Here is a 16,257-nt window from a genome sequence, read left to right as displayed (position 1 = left end):
ATTTGACATGAGAGTTCCTGGGTATGATATCCCCGGCTGTTTTATTTTTTATTTTTTCGATAAATGTCTTTGATGACGTCATATCCGGCTTTTTGTAAAAGTTGAGGCGGCACTGTCACACCCTCATTTTTCAATCAAATTGATTGAAATTTTGGCCAAGCAATTTTCGACAAAGGCCGGACTTCGGTATTGCATTTCAGCTTGGTGGCGTAAACATTAATTAATGACTTTGGTCATTAAAAATCTGAAAATTGTAATTAAAATTATTTTTTTATAAAACGATCTAAATTTACGTTCATCTTATTCTTCATCATTTTCTGATTCCAAAAACATATAAATATGTTATATTCGGATTAAAAACAAGCTCTGAAAATTAAAAATATAAAAATTATTATCAAAATTAAATTGTCGAAATCGATTTAAAAACAATTTCATCTTATTCCTTGTCGGTTCCTGATTCCAAAAACATATAGATATGATATGTTTGGATTAAAAACACGCTCAGAAAGTTAAAACGAAGAGAGGTACAGAAAAGCGTGCTATGCAGCACAGCGAAACCACTACCGCGCTAAACAGGCTCGTCAGTTTCACTCCGTTTTGCACAAGCGACGGACTACGGTCATTGTGAAAAAATGCAGTGCGTTCAGTTGCATTCTGTGAGTTCCACAGCTTCGGTGCAACTGAATTTCACGCACTTTTGAATTTCACGCTATGAATTTCTCGCATTTCTTAACACATGAATTTCACGCAGGTTTCCAGTTAAAATCGCTCCTTACTTGTCATTTGAATTTCACGCACACGCATGCACACGCATGCACGTATCCCCCCTGCATCGGTGTGTTCGTGAGTGAGTCCCGTGTATAGACGCGTGAATACAAATCACAATTCAGCAAGACACGAATACCAACAACCAACATGGGAAATCCGTGGTAGTTTATACGTACGTCACGACGGTTCGCTCACAACTCACAAATCACAATTCAGTTCCACTACACGGCTCATTTCGCCATGGCACAGCAAGAGACGAGCATCACGATAACAACAACCAACAGGGGAAATCCGGCAACTCTCAGCCGTGGGAGTTTATACGTCAAGGACCGTGAAACCAAGAAATCAAAGACATGGCGTTGTTCGATACGTGGATGTCCAGCGCGCTTGAAAACAAGTCTCGACTTGAAGGACCCGATTTACTCAAATGAGCACAATCATGAACTAAAGACAGAGAAAGACTTTTCCGTCTCCGATCACGATCGGTCCGATCATCATCGGTCACGAGCAACTCTATCTCATATACACACACCCCAACGCATACACTACACGCGTGATTTTCAAAAGCTCACATGCGTGACTTTCAAAAGCTCACATGCGTGAAATTCAAACCACCAAATGCGGGAAAATCAAATGCGGGAAGACGAAAACGTTTTTCAAATGCGTGAAATTCAAATGCCCACAGCTTGACTAAATGTAGTAATTTCGCCTTACGCGACTTGTTCTCCTTCAGGTAAAAGGATATATATACGCATAGGAATTGGTAAACGTGAGTATGCCTCAAGCTCGACTAAATCTGTTTTGTCTTGGGTGTGTGTGTGTGTGTGTGTGTGTGTGTGTGTGTGTGTGTGTGTGTGTGTGTGTGTGTGAGCGTGTGCGTGTGTGTAGGTGTGTGTGTGGGTGTTTGTGTCAGTGTGTGTGTGTGTGTGTGCGTGTGTGTGTGTGTGTGTCTGTGTGTGTGTGATGATTATTAGCAATTCTGCTGCGCGTGCATCGACATACGGACAGCCCCCCCCCAACCTTCCCCGGACCCCCCTCCCCAATCCCCAATATAAAGTTTCACAACGCAGCTGCACCCAACAGGCTGTAGTTTCATCGACCTGAACGAACCCAGTTTCTCCTGTCATGATTTTTGTGAATGGTTCGCTTCTCGAATATGGCTGAAAATCGATTCTTGCAGCGTATAATTCCTATGGACTCTTTTTCTTTCTTTTTACATTTAGTCAAGTTTTGACTAAATGTTTTAACGTAGAGGGGGAATCGAGACGAGGGTCGTGGTGTATGTGCGTGTGTGTGTGTGTGTGTCTGTGTGTGTGTGTGTGTAGAGCGATTCAGACTAAACCACTGGACCGATCTTTATGAAATTTGACATGAGAGTTCCTGGGTATCTTCTTCTTGGCGTTCGCAGAGGTTACACAATCAGTCCAGCACTGGTGATAAATGTTGTCGTTTTCTCCAGCTCCTGTCGACTGCCGTATAGTTTGGTCTGCAAGGGAGTTGGTGACGGCCACACTTCTTTTCGTTCCTCATCTAGTAAGGGACATCGCTGTAAGATGTGTTCCGCTGTTTGGTCTTCTTGACCGCAGGCACAGGTTGGTGATGGCGCCAGCTTGAACTTTCGGTTCATGTGAGCATTGAGCCTGTTGTGGCCAGTACGCAGCCTGATGAGGTTGACTTGCTGCTCTCTGGACATTGTGTGGTAGTCATCTCTGTTTGTCCTTGGCCTCATCAATGCCTTGATGATTGTCTTCTGCTCACTAAAGCTGACACTGTTTTCAGGTTGGTCTTCCACGGCTCCTTCTTTCGCCAGCTCATCTGCCCTGTCATTTCCTGGTATCCCACAGTGTGCTGATATCCACTGGAGAACAACTCTTCTGGTTTGTCTGACCATCTGTAATGCTTTGGCCAGCTGTGGGAGTTTGTCGTTCTCTAGGGCCTGAAGGACTGAAAGGGCGTCCGAGAGGAAGACAACTTGGTAGCAAGGGTCTGCGGAGTCCTGAACCAAGGAGGCGGCCTGCATGAGAGCTTCTGCTTCTGCTTTATAGTTTGTGCAGTGTTTGCCAGTGGCAACGCTGGATGTAGCTGTATGTCCCCCAGGGAACTGGATGAGAATGCCTGCACCTCCATTGAGCACGGCGTTAGTTGCTGATCCATCAGTGTATACATGGATCCACGCCTCTTTTGGGTACTGTTCGTCGATCAGGGCTAAGGTGAGTGCCTGTCGAGCTGTGTCATTATGATCTTCTCCTGAGGTAACATGTGGAACACTGGTGCAGATCTGGATGCCTGGTTTCTCTGTTGCCTTGGGGGTTTCCTCTTCTTCTTGAGTCAGAGGTAGAGTGTTCTGTGGGAGGACTTCCCTGTACTGTCGAGAAAGTCTCTTGCTCTCGTGTACAAAACTGCTCCGTTTGAGCCGGTTCTTGGTGAGGTTGCTCAGTCTGTGCTTCATGGGGTGGTCGGGTAGGCACTTGAGCTTCTCGGCCTGTACCATAGTCTTGGCTTCTCTTCTCTGACAGAGGGGTTGGATGGTGGTAAGCTTCTCCATTTCCTTGATGGGCGTGGATTTCATTGCACCAGTGATGAGTCGGAGGGCCTGGTTTTGCACACGGTCAAGGGTCTGCAGGTTTGTCTTGGCTGAGGTTGACCACGCTGTGGAGCCGTACTCGAGGTGGGGTCTGATTGTTCCCTGGTATACTGTCTTCAGTATCTTCTCGTTCGCTCCCCAGGTGGTACCTGCCAGCTTCCTGAGTATGGCTAGCTTGCGCCGGGCCTTCGTCTCTGCCTGTGCAATGTGTGGTTTCCAGGTCTGCCGTCTATCAAAGGTGACACCAAGGTACGTTGCTTCTTCATCCTCTCTCAGAGGAGTTCCACCAAGCCTAATGGTTCCGGCTTTCTGCTTTGGCGACAGTGTGAATAGGGTGGTGGAGGATTTCTCCTTGTTGATGGAGACGCACCAATCTTCTGCCCATGTGTTCAGCCTATCTGCCGCTTGCTGCATTCTGTAGGTGGCAGTACTTGCGTGCTCCTCCTTGCACCAGATCACAAGGTCGTCTGCGTAGAGAGCAGCTTTGATCCCCTTGGGCATCTCGGACACCAGATCGTCGATGAAGAGAAGGAAGAGTGTGGGGGAGAGGACTCCGCCCTGAGGGACGCCATGACGAAGGAGGAACTTCTTGCTTTTGGTCTGGTCGACGTTAACTCTTGCCCTGCGGTTATAGAGGTAAGAGCGAATCCACTGGTACATGTTGCTGGACACGCCTTTCCTCAGCAGTTTTACAAGGAGTCCATCATTCCAGACCTTGTCAAAGGCTTTCTGAAGATCTATCCAGGTGACGAAGACCAGCTTCTGTTCCTGAAAGGCATCTTCAACTTCTTGCGCCAGGTAAGTGACCTGATCTTCAGTGCTGCGGAACTGTCGGAATCCAGCTTGTTCAGGGGCGAGGAGGTTCCTGGATTCCAGGTACCACCTGAGGCGCTCGTTCACAATTCTCTCCAGGGTCTTCACAACACAGCTGGTGAGGCTGATTGGGCGATAGCTGGTGGCCTTCTTTGGATCCTTCCCTTTTTTTAAGATGGGGATCATGATCGCTTCTCGCCAGAGTTGTGGTAGCGATCCTTCTTGCCAGCTGCTGTTGAAGACCTCGAGTAGCTTGTTCTCTGCTGCACTACCAAGGTGGGTTAGCATCTCGTTGGTGATGCCGTCTGGGCCAGGGGACTTCTTCGCCTTTGACTTTTTCAGAGCTGAGTGCAGCTCGTGGAGTGTGAGTGGTTGACTCATGGCGTCCACTGTCGACTGTCTGGCAGGTCTCTCTCTTTTCTCTCTTCTTGCTTCTCTCTGTTTCTCGGGGCTAACATGGAGGTTGCTCTCAGCTGCATAGCTTTCAGCAAATTGGTTGGCAGCATGCTTTCCAGTTAGCACCTTCTCGTTCTCTTCTAATGTGATCTTTCCTCTGCTGGTGTTCTCATCATTCAACTGCTTGGTGAGCCTCCAGAGCTTTCTGCCATCCTTCTCAAGGTTCAGAGAGCTTGTTTTCTCTTGCCAGCTTCTCCGTCTTGCCTGTAGCTTCCTTTTGAGAAATTTGGCTTTGGCTTCCTGGAGGCGGATGTTGTTGTTTTGTGACGGGTTGACTTCTGCTTCCCTTCTGGCGTCTGCCAGATCATCATCCAGTTCCTGCAATTCATTGCTCCAGTAGGGCTTATAGTCTCTCCTGGCACCCCTGGGAATGGACTCACGCGATGCTCATGTTGAAGTCCTTCGCCACCATGTTGATGTCTCGACCCTCGACTCTGATGTCTTTGGTGAGTTCGCTGGTGCGGTGTCTAAAGAGGAACCAGTTCGCTCTTTTGTAGTTCCACCGTGGGAAGGAAGCTTCAGTGCAGGACTCCATGCCCAGGGTCAAAAAGACTGGCCGATGGTCACTTCCACCTAGCTGTTCTCCGACCTCTCTGCTGGTTAGCTGGTGCATGTCTTCCGTGCAGAAGGCTAGGTCAGGAGTTGATGTAGTGTGCCATCTTCTGGAGTAGAATGTAGGGCAGTCAAAGGGACTGTTCAAAAGGATGAGACCTTTGTCGTCCTGCCAGTTCTCCACCTCTTCTCCTCTCCGATCCAGGTGGTCATATCCCCAACTCTGTGAATGACTGTTGAAGTCACCCACCACGATGAAGTTGGAGGCCTTTGCGGGGATCGTGTCAAGGGCGAGGTGTCTATCATTGGGGCAGTAGAAGTTGACAAGATGGAATTCTGATGTCTTCGTCTGGATTCGAATCACCTGATATTCGGAGTCCTCCATGTGCGTTTCTATCAAACAGGCATTGATGTTGTTCCTGATGAGGGTCAGGATTCCTCCTTTGCTTCGGTCTGTTCTGTCGGACCTAAGGCATTGGTAGCCTCTCACTTTGAAGGACTTTTGGGGTGTCAGGTGCGTCTCCTGAATACAGCAGATGTTGATGTTCTTCTCATGCAGGATATGCTCCAACTCTGTCTTCTTGTTCAGGATACTTTCTGCGTTCCAGTGCATGACCTGAAAAGGTCGCTGCTGACTGGGTTTCTTCCTGGTTGTGGTGGTGCCAGTCACTTTCCTCCCGCGTCCCCTGGCGTGACAAGACGGACGGGAGGGACCTCCAGTAGTTGGGGCTGGGTCCCTTTGAGGCATGGGACCCGACGCTGCTCCACCCTGGGGGGTCCTCAATGGGCGAGCGCCATTTCCATCTGTGCTGGTTGATTGTGTCATCATTTGCGTAAGTGCGTGTACCCGTGGTTTGTTAGAGTGCGGCCCGGGTCCTCCGTCTTCAGCATTCGGGGTTTTCTGTCGGGGTTACCTCACCCTTAGCTCATGGCCCGTACGTCCTACCCTGAGAGCACAGGGGGGAGGATTTGCCGGGATCCCACCCGGAGCCAGTTTGGTCCGCGGCCGCAAGCGGCTGATCTCCATATCTGAAGACCGTTCCCCTATCCGCCACCCGGGGACGCGCTGGGTTGGGGGTGGTCGCCCCACTGAAAATCCCACACTGGGTTAAGAAAGATCAGCCTGTCCCAGGTTCCAGGGTATGAAATCCCCGAACATTTTTTTCATTTTTTTGATAAATGTCTTTGATGACGTCATATCCGGCTTTTCGTGAAAGTTGAGGCGGCACTGTCACGCCCTCATTTTTCAACCAAATTGGTTGAAATTTTGGTCAAGTAATCTTCGACGAAGCCCGGACTTCGGTATTGCATTTCAGCTTGGTGGCTTAAAAATTAATTAATGACTTTGGTCATTAAAAATCTGAAAATTGTAAAAAAAAAAAATATAATTATAAAACGATCCAAATTTACGTTTATCTTATTCTCCATCATTTGCTGATTCCAAAAACATATAAATATGTTATATTCGGATTAAAAACAAGCTCTGAAAATTAAATATATAAAAATTATTATCAGAATTAAATTGTCCAAATCAATTTAAAAACACTTTCATCTTATTCCTTGTCGGTTCCTGATTCCAAAAACATATAGATATGATATGTTTGGATTAAAAACACGCTCAGAAAGTTAAAACAAAGAGAGGTACAGAAAAGCGTGCTATCCTTCTTAGCGCAACTACTACCCCGCTCTTCTTGTCAATTTCACTGCCTTTGCCATGAGCGGTGGACTGACGATGCTACAAGTATACGGTCTTGCTGAAAAATGGCATTGCGTTCAGTTTCATTCTGTGAGTTCGACAGCTACTTGACTAAATATTGTATTTTCGCCTTACGCGACTTGTTACATTTAGTCAAGTTTTGACTAAATGTTTTAACGTAGAGGGGGGAATCGAGACGAGGGTCGTGGTGTATGTGCGTGTGTGTGTGTGTGTGTGTCTGTGTGTGTGTGTGTGTAGAGCGATTCAGACTAAACTACTGGACCGATCTTTATGAAATTTGACATGAGAGTTCCTGGGTATGAAATCCCCGAACTTTTTTTTCATTTTTTTGATAAATGTCTTTGATGACGTCATATCCGGCTTTTCGTGGAAGTTGAGGCGGCACTGTCACGCCCTCATTTTTCAACCAAATTGGTTGAAATTTTGGTCAAGTAATCTTCGACGAAGCCCGGACTTCGGTATTGCATTTCAGCTTGGTGGCTTAAAAATTAATTAATGACTTTGGTCATTAAAAATCTGAAAATTGTAAAAAAAAGCGTGCTATCCTTCTTAGCGCAACTACTACCCCGCTCTTCTTGTCAATTTCACTGCCTTTGCCATGAGCAGTGGACTGACGATGCTACGAGTATACGGTCTTGCTGAAAAATGGCATTGCGTTCAGTTTCAACAGCTACTTGACTAAATGTTGTATTTTCGCCTTACGCGACTTGTTTCTTTTGCTAACATCACTTTCTCCTTCACACGTCAGAGCCGATTCGCTTTTATTCGGCAGGTGGCGTGGACATAATTTGCCCCTGGACCACCCACGCTACCGTGTAAAAAGTAATGAGCTGGAACTTGGTTTCCTGTGCTAGGAAAGTGACAGGGGTATAACGTGTATAGAGTGTATCTGCACGTGCAGCGAAAAAATAAAAATAAAATGAAAAGTATTACGGTCAGTATCGTTTTTAGACACGGAGTCTAATTCTGGTCGACTTGACCAGTGAGATGACGAATCTGTATTTGGGACTGAATTGGCATCAAGCTAACAAGAAAGAAAGAACAAAAACGCAAAAAAGAAATACACAAGAACAATAGTTTCAGGTCATGTTTGTTTGTTTGTTTGTTTGTTTGCTTAACGCCCAGCCTACCACGAAGGGCCATATTAGGGCGGTGCTGCTTTGACATATAACGTGCGCCACACACAAGACAGAAGTCGCAGCACAGGCTCCATGTCTCACCCAGTCACATTATTCTGACACCGGACCAACCAGTCCTAGCACTAACCCCATAATGCCAGACGCCAGGCGGAGCAGCCACTAGATTGCCAATTTTAAAGTCTTAGGTAGGTATGACCCGGCCGGGGTTCTAACCCACGACTTTCAGGTCATGAGAGAGTGTTCATTATCATTGAAATTCTTCGACAAGGTTTGTGACATTTGAAGAAGGCAAATGCATGAAAGAAAGTAAGAAATGACGTAGGAAGTATGTAAGAGAGACACAATTTCAGGTCTTGAAGCAATATCTTCAAAACAAAACGCAAATCTCAATACGACAAAAGCTGTTACTCTTGCACAGTCTGGTGACGTAGTACATAGTGTACAAGTCATGAGTGCACTCCGTCTCGCCCTGCTACAAATCAATCAGATTTATTTTACTCGCAAAAAAAAAAAAAAGACGCCATCCCCACCCCCCCCCCCCCCCACCCCCCACCCCCACAGCCTATCACCCTTCCTCCCTCAGCATCCCTCCACGCCCTGTACCCTGGACTCCAGATCTCTCACCCTAATCAAGCGAGCAGACGACATAAAACGGGCGGGAAGGAAGCGTCCCCAAATCTGAGGCCTACTGATGTCAGAAAGTGGATGTCCCGCACGCGTTCCTATTCCGTCCAACAGTGAGACGAGCCAGATAGTCCCACGTCTTATGTTTAACGACCTATGTGATCTGAGTGAGTGTCTGATGGTCTTATGGTTTCAGAGGGATGCATTTTCCCAGATCAGTCGAGATGGGGGCATGTATGTGTGTTAGTTTCTGCTGCTTTACAAGTGTTTAAACAGTTCTGCGTTCTCTTCTTCGTTGAAGTGCACTTGGAGCAGTAGCTGCACGGATAGGAATGATGTCATGGTAACATTCAAGAACGCTAACTCATCATTCCCTCCATCTGTTGCAAGAAGGCAACCAACATTTTTCTTCTTCGTCTTCTTCTTCTTCTTGTGCGTTCGATTTGTAGAGGCAACCATCAAAATATCACCATGAAGCACAGAGTGGCGAAGGCCAAGGACGACTACCGTGACCTCAGCAGAGTTGACCTTCTGAGAGTTTGCTCTGGCTACAACAGGTTGGACCATCATCTGACCACCAAGATGAAGCCTCGGCTGGTTCTCTCACTGACCACTCTGCTCCCGCGGTCAAGCGAACCAGACGATAGATCCAGATCACATGCTCCAGACGGGCCTGGAAAGTTCACCCGCAAACAGAGGCATACGGTACAGCCAGTGCAGAGCCGGGGAGCTTTACGGGCCCTGAAATAAACCCAGGAAGACCGTAGTGTACTGGGGTCCTGATTTGGCCCATATGGTCCCCTGGACCCAAAAAGCAACATGAATCAAATCAAACCGTAGTGCACTTCAAGTTTATTCTGCTGACTGGGCTAGAGATGCAGCGGCGTATAAGAACTTCTTCGGGAGTTTCCTTTCTTCCTTTTTTGTACATGGTGACCGCAAACAAATGCAACCCTCGAAAATGCTAATAACTTCTACATCTGTTGACCGAATCACTTTAAATTTGGATGACATAAATTTCAGCCTATGCATGACCTTTCCACAAAGTGGCGAATTTGTACTTTAAATGTTCTGACTTTTGTGCAAATTAAAAAAAAGTTGCCAAATTCGGCGATCGACTCAACAGAACGAGATTTGACATTGAGCGGTAGCAATTCTTACCTGATTTAAACTCTCCAGACTTTTACCTTTTGGATTGTCAGAATGTATGAGCTAGGTTACACAAACACCCTCTTCACCCTCTAGATCATTGGTGACCTGAAGAAAGAAGTTACAGCTAGGTTCAGGGCAATCCCTAGACAGGAAAGCTTCCGTGCCAATGACAAGTTCGGAGGTGTAATTTGGAACACATTTTGGAGAAAAGGTATATGTCAGACCATTTTACATACAGACTCGAAATTTTGTAGAATGGTCGTGGACGAACTGAAGTTCATGCACAATAACTACGAACATACTTGCTAAACTGAAATGACTGGAAAAATTAACCCCTTCGTTGTAAAGTTACACTTGCGCAATGTCGCGCAAAATTCATCAATGACAAAAACGCATTCATCCATGGGAAATGTACTGCCTTTGATTGCTGTATTCAAGTCACTGATTGTCTAATGTTGATTAAGGTATACTATGTCATTCGAATTACTCCAAAGGTAACAATCTGGAGGGCTTAAATCGGGTTGGTTTGGCTACCGCTCAATTTCAAACCTCGTACTGTTGAGTCGATCCCCGAATTTGGCAACCTTTTTTGAAATTGCACAAAAGTCAGACCCTTTGAAATATGAAATTGTTACGTTTGTAAAAGGGTCATGCATTGGTTGAAGTTTATGTCCCAAAATATGAAGTCTTCTTCTTCTTCTTCTTCTTCTTCTTCTTCTTGCCGCTACACGTGGAGACCAGTCCAATTGAGAAATGTAGTGGTCATCTGCAGGGACGCCGCCGTGCCGTACAGCTTATCCTGGATGGGAGTCGGCTCCGGCCACATCTTCCTTCTCAACAATTGGAAGTTCCCGCAGTCTTGTAGGATGTGGTGGGTGTCCTGCTCTGCTTCTCCACAGGAACACATCGGGGACGGCACAACTTTCAGCTTTGAGTGGAGGTGTTTGTTCAGCCTGTTCACAGATGTAGAAGTTATAAGCATTTTTGAGGGTTGCTTTTTGGGGGGTCACCCTGTATTATTTTGTTTACAACTTCATCCAAAAAACAAACAAACAAACTAATAACCAAACGTGACAAGGCTGGTTCACACAGACACATTCTAGTCGTGATCTGCACTGCATGTGACAAAAGCACTTATTGTTTATACGATTATTATTGTCTACAAAAGACACATTTCTGTTTGTAATCCACGAAACACACCTTACACTTGTCAATAGGGTATCATGGCGCAAACTGCATTCACACACATATGTCTCTAAGGTGGTTTTATCCCCCCCCCCCCCTCCATCCTGCCACCCACAACTACACCCATCAACACCCCTATCCACAAGAACAAGGAAGATTTAAAAAAAAAATGAAATAAAAGAATAAAAACGAAAAAGAAGACAACTTTTAACAGAAGCTCCAACAGAAGGTCAAACTTTAAAGTCACATTCGTGACATTATCAAGAGTAAAAGCCAATCTATACAACAGCTACACATACACGCATCAGTTGCCACCAGGCTCTTTTCTTCGGCTAGTGTTTCTTGTCGATACCCGTCAGCGTGTGTATACCTTCGCTGTCCATGTTGACCTATCATTGCAGAGGTAAGATGCAGCTCTTGTTTTGTGATGACGGGGAAGTATTTGCTATTGGAAATGTGTAAAAGGCTGTCTCTTACAAACGTTACTATGAGATACTGGGGGAAAGCCCTTTAAACACACACACACACACACACACACACACACACACACACACACACACACACGCAAGCACGCACACGCACACACGCACACACACACACACACCGGCACACACACACCGGCACACACACCGGCACACACACACAAACACACACCCCGTCACACACACACTTAAACAAACACACACACACACACACACACACACGCACGCACACACACACACACACACACACACACACACACACACACACACACACACACACACACAAACGATAAGAATAAGGATAATGATTAGTCACTAACACGTTATTACTATATATTACTTTTAGAATTTTTTACAACATAATCTTTTTCTGCTCAATCTACATTTCATACGAACAGAACCCCACTAACTGTAGAGTAGCGTGCACATCAAAACGTGCTGCCGAAACTGTGACAGGGCTTCGAGATGACGACAGCACAAGAAAGGAGCTGCATCTTATCTCTCCCTTGAACCATCATTGCTGCCAGCGAAGCTCCCTCAACAAGGGCCGCAAGCCGCCCCGGAAGTGGAAATCGCGCGGACTGGAAGACGCTAATGGAAGACTTGAATACGGCATTCAGTTACAGTTGATGCTGGCTTCCTCCCTTACTCCCCCTTCCCCGGGCCTTCCTGCTGATAATTACGAGAGTTGGGCTGAGCCTTCAGGATGTTTGGGGCTCTTTCTCGATCTTTCTTTCTCCCGGTCTCAAAACCCCTGAAACGTCAGCGTGTAATTCAGAGAAATCGTTATCCATTTGAACAACTGAGGCGGGAAGAAAAACTGAAATATCGAACGTGCTTTTCATAAAGGTGGGAGGCTGAGTTTGAAATGTTCAATCAGCTCATGGCAAAGAAACAAAACAAAATCTATTCCGAGGCTTTTCGTTTTGTTTCGCCGGGTTGTTTTTTGGCTTTAAACAAAAAACACAAAACAAAATCTATTCCGAGGCTTTTCGTTTTGTTTCGCCGGGTTGTTTTCTGGCTTTAAGCAAAAACACAAAACAAAATCTATTCCGAGGCTTTTCGTTTTGTTTCGCCGGGTTGTTTTCTGGCTTTAAGCAAAAGCACAAAGCAAAATCTATTCCGAGGCTTTTCGTTTTGTTTCGCCGGGTTGTTTTCCTTACCATTTAGCACTTCTTTTTCTATTTTGTGTGGGTTTTTGTGTGAGCTTCTTTTCTTTCTTCTACACTGTTTCATTTCTGTCGCCGTCATTCTATGCATGAGATGCCGGTCGCATTGTGCTTGGGTATCAAAATTGTATTTGCCAGTATAGTCTTGAGTGTTTGAAAATGCCTGAGCCTGAAGGCGGGCGTAACTTACACCTCTTGGTATCAGTCTGCCTTAGAGATGAGGACGACAGTTGTATTTATGACCAGAATAGCGCGCTGCATTTTCCTGCATAGAACTAATTCGCGTCTGCCGTGACGGTGCCTGAGCTAAACACTGGCGGGCACTGCTCACAGCCCGACTGTCTACCTAAAATCAGAGTCAGTCAAGGGTATTCACTCCTACCCAACCCATACAAGCCCGATAACCTTGAATGGTTCAAAACGACGTTAAACACCAAATAAAGAAAGAAATACAAGCCCGACAGAGTTATTTTTCGGAATTCGTCTATTCTATGGGTCAAGGAGGGAGGTCATAAGTTTTTCAGGCTAACACCCTGAATTTTGGTCGTGAAAAGTAGGATATGCGCCGAAATGGCTGCGATCTGCTGGCCACGGGCTAGTCACTAGCGAGGACTGGAGTGTTATGTTATATGAAGTCTTATATCGCGCGCGTATCTCCAGACTCGGACTCAAGGCGCAGGGATCTATTTATGCCGTGTGAGATGGAATTTTTTACACAATACATCACGCATTCACATCGACCAGCAGATCGCAGCCATTTCGGCGCATATCCTACTTTTCCCGGCCTATTATTCCAAGTCACACGGGTATTTTGGTGGACATTTTTTTTTATCTATGCCAATACAATTTTGCCAGGAAAGACCCTTTTGTCAATCGTGGGATCTTTAACGTGCACACCCAATGTAGTGTACACGAAGGGACCTCGGTTTTTCGTCTCATCCGCCGGAAAGACTAGCACTTGAACCCATCACGTACCTAGGTTAGGAAAGGGGGGAGAAAATTGCTAACGCCCTGACCCAGGGTCGAATTCGCAACCTCTCGCTTCCGGGCGCAAGTGCGTTACCACTCGGCCACCCAGTCCGTGTGTCTGAAACAGCCTGTGGACAAGCCGGAGCCCGTGTGGATTATTGGTCTCACTGAAAGAAAGGGTATTCACTCTTTCACAATCCATAAAAACCCAACAGAGTTATTTCCAAACATCGTCTATTGAATCAATGCCGAAGCCGACCGGGACGGCTGGTTTCAAGATTCAAGTCACTTTTCTAACGTAGAATCCAACTGTATTTACTTTAATGTTCAACCCATGCCACATATCAGTCACTGCAAGAAAAAGTTGGGCGACACAGTTGTTCTTGTTCTTGAGTTTTAAAACTTCGACATAATGTTCTGTTCAGTTGTTCTGTATTATAATATGTATTGACCAGTCGTGGTTGGTAGTTCTTGTTGACGAAACAAAATGAAAGGGAAGCAACTAACTTCTTTGACAGCGACTGTTCTAACAACCCTAAAAATGTGTTTATCTCCCCTACATTGGTCACAACAGTGTTTGTTTGCTTATTTGTGTGTGTGTGTGTGTGTGTGTGTGTGTGTGTGCAGGGGCGGACGAGGGGGGGGGGGGGGGTTCTGGGGTTTCCGGAACCCCCCCCCCCCCCCAGCCAAAATTGAGTTTCAATTTTTGGGGTATTAATCAGTGACAAAATCTGCTCAGTGCCTGAAACTGGTAATGATCATCCTCAGAATGCACCAGATTGCACCATTCTGCATCCTTTGTTTCAAAATTTTCCGGGGGGGCATGCCCCCGGACCCCCCTAGCAAGCTAAGCGCCTTCACACCAATATCTTCACAATATAATTTTGGAAACCCCCCCCCCCCATAAAATGAACTGATCCGCCCACTGGAGTGTGTGTGTGTGTGTGTGTGTGTGTGTGTGTGCGCGCGCGCACAAGTGTCTACCTATGGATTGTATTAAGAAAAGCATTACAAGAATCTTATTATTAGATAGCCATTTGTGCATTGTTTTCATCACATATTTTGTGTTGGTGACTTGCTAATTTTGAAGATCTGAGTCTCATTCTTTTCTCAATCGCTCATATATGCACGCATGCACTAGTATGCAATCTCTCTTTCTCTTCTGTAAACATGCAAGTACCGTACCACGATTTTGACGCTGACGTGACTTATTCTGTGCAATGTCGTGTTACTACATTACTTTGGGCTGTGTTTTTGTTTTTGTTGAGTGCCTGTCTATTTTATGGAAGCTGACAACTGTAGTATAAATTCCTAACACGCAGAAAAAAGAAAAAAGAAATGAAACACACAAGATCCTTGCTCTTTTATTTTCCTACTCGCTCTTTATGTGTGTGTGTGTGTGTGTGTGTGTGTCTGTGTCTGTGTGTGTGTGTGTGTGTGTGTGTGTGTGTGTGTGTGTGTGCGTGCGCGCGTCAGTGTCAGTGTTACGGTGTGTATCATCGGGCGGGTACGTGTGTGTGTATGTGTGTGTATGTGTGTGTGTCAGTGTATTATTTAAAGGGGCACTTTTCGAGGAGTGTCAATGGCAGAAGGAACTGAAACATATTTTAAGATTTGTCTCTGACAAATTAAACCCTCGTTTCATCTGTTGACTGAGACTGAAAGCGGTGCACCATGACTTTTGGAAGCAAACTTTAAAACCGGTGGAAATACCAGCTCAAAATGGTTGTCTGCTTCAGAAGGCTGCCAGTGTATAATATCAGTGGCACACGTGTAACCAGGTCAGTTTGAGGAACGAGAAGGAAACAAGATCGATTACTGATCAGCCATTTGTGATCAGGTTCCAAAAAGATGGAAATTGAATCGATGATGATAATTTGGAAATGATGAGATGTGTTAGGGCGGTGTGACGCCGTCATCTTGGCCCTGCCGTCATATTACCCCCTCGATTTATACTCGAGACTGAAATGTTGTTTCTGGCCTGGTAAAAATAATGAAGTGAAATTATTTAAGGACAAAAAGCATGTCAGTTTCTTGCATGTGAAGAAAATTGGTGGTGAAATTTAATAGATTTCACCCCAAAAATCGATTTCTTCGAAAACGTGTAGCCTACTGAGTGGTTATACGTCCCTTGAATGAGAAGGGAAACATTTTAGGATGAATCAAATTTCTAAGTTAAATAAATAAAATTGGTTGGGCAAATTAAATGAATGTAAGGTACCCAAGGTCGCTCATCATTACTATCGAAGGGTGGTTTTTTTTATTCAGTGTGGAGTTTATATGTACAAGATCAACGACCGTACGTGAGGTCGAGAATCGTAATATGACCACGGGGCCAAGATGTCATCGTCACACCGGACTCACTGGACTCAAGTTTCACTCGCGGACATGATACAACGTGAAAAAATACTGAGCAGATACTAGAGCAACAAATTATATATTACATGTAAATTGCTTTAGTTTGAGGTCGCGTGTGTTCTAAAAACAAGTCGGACATGGTCGGATGATGTCACAGTGACAGAAATCCGACGCTTTCACTTTTGCTCGCTAGCTCTTCAAAAATTTATTACAAATCCCTTTTCATTTCTATGGCTTAAAACATAATACAACGTCAGAAAATACTATGGTGATACTATAACAACAAACA

The 16,257-nt window shown here is 45.5% G+C and overlaps 1 long non-coding RNA gene across 1 annotated transcript in view; it reads right to left on the bottom strand.

Moving 5' to 3' along the window:
• Positions 1–16,257, bottom strand: part of LOC138964297 (uncharacterized) — a 300,694-nt gene that overhangs the window by 177,344 nt on the left and 107,093 nt on the right. The window lies entirely within an intron of this gene.

This window comes from Littorina saxatilis, linkage group LG4 (assembly GCF_037325665.1).
Source record: "Littorina saxatilis isolate snail1 linkage group LG4, US_GU_Lsax_2.0, whole genome shotgun sequence".
Taxonomy (NCBI): Eukaryota; Metazoa; Mollusca; class Gastropoda; order Littorinimorpha; family Littorinidae; genus Littorina; species Littorina saxatilis.
Note: the sequence above shows the minus strand (reverse complement) of the source record. Positions and strands in the feature narration are given on the sequence as shown.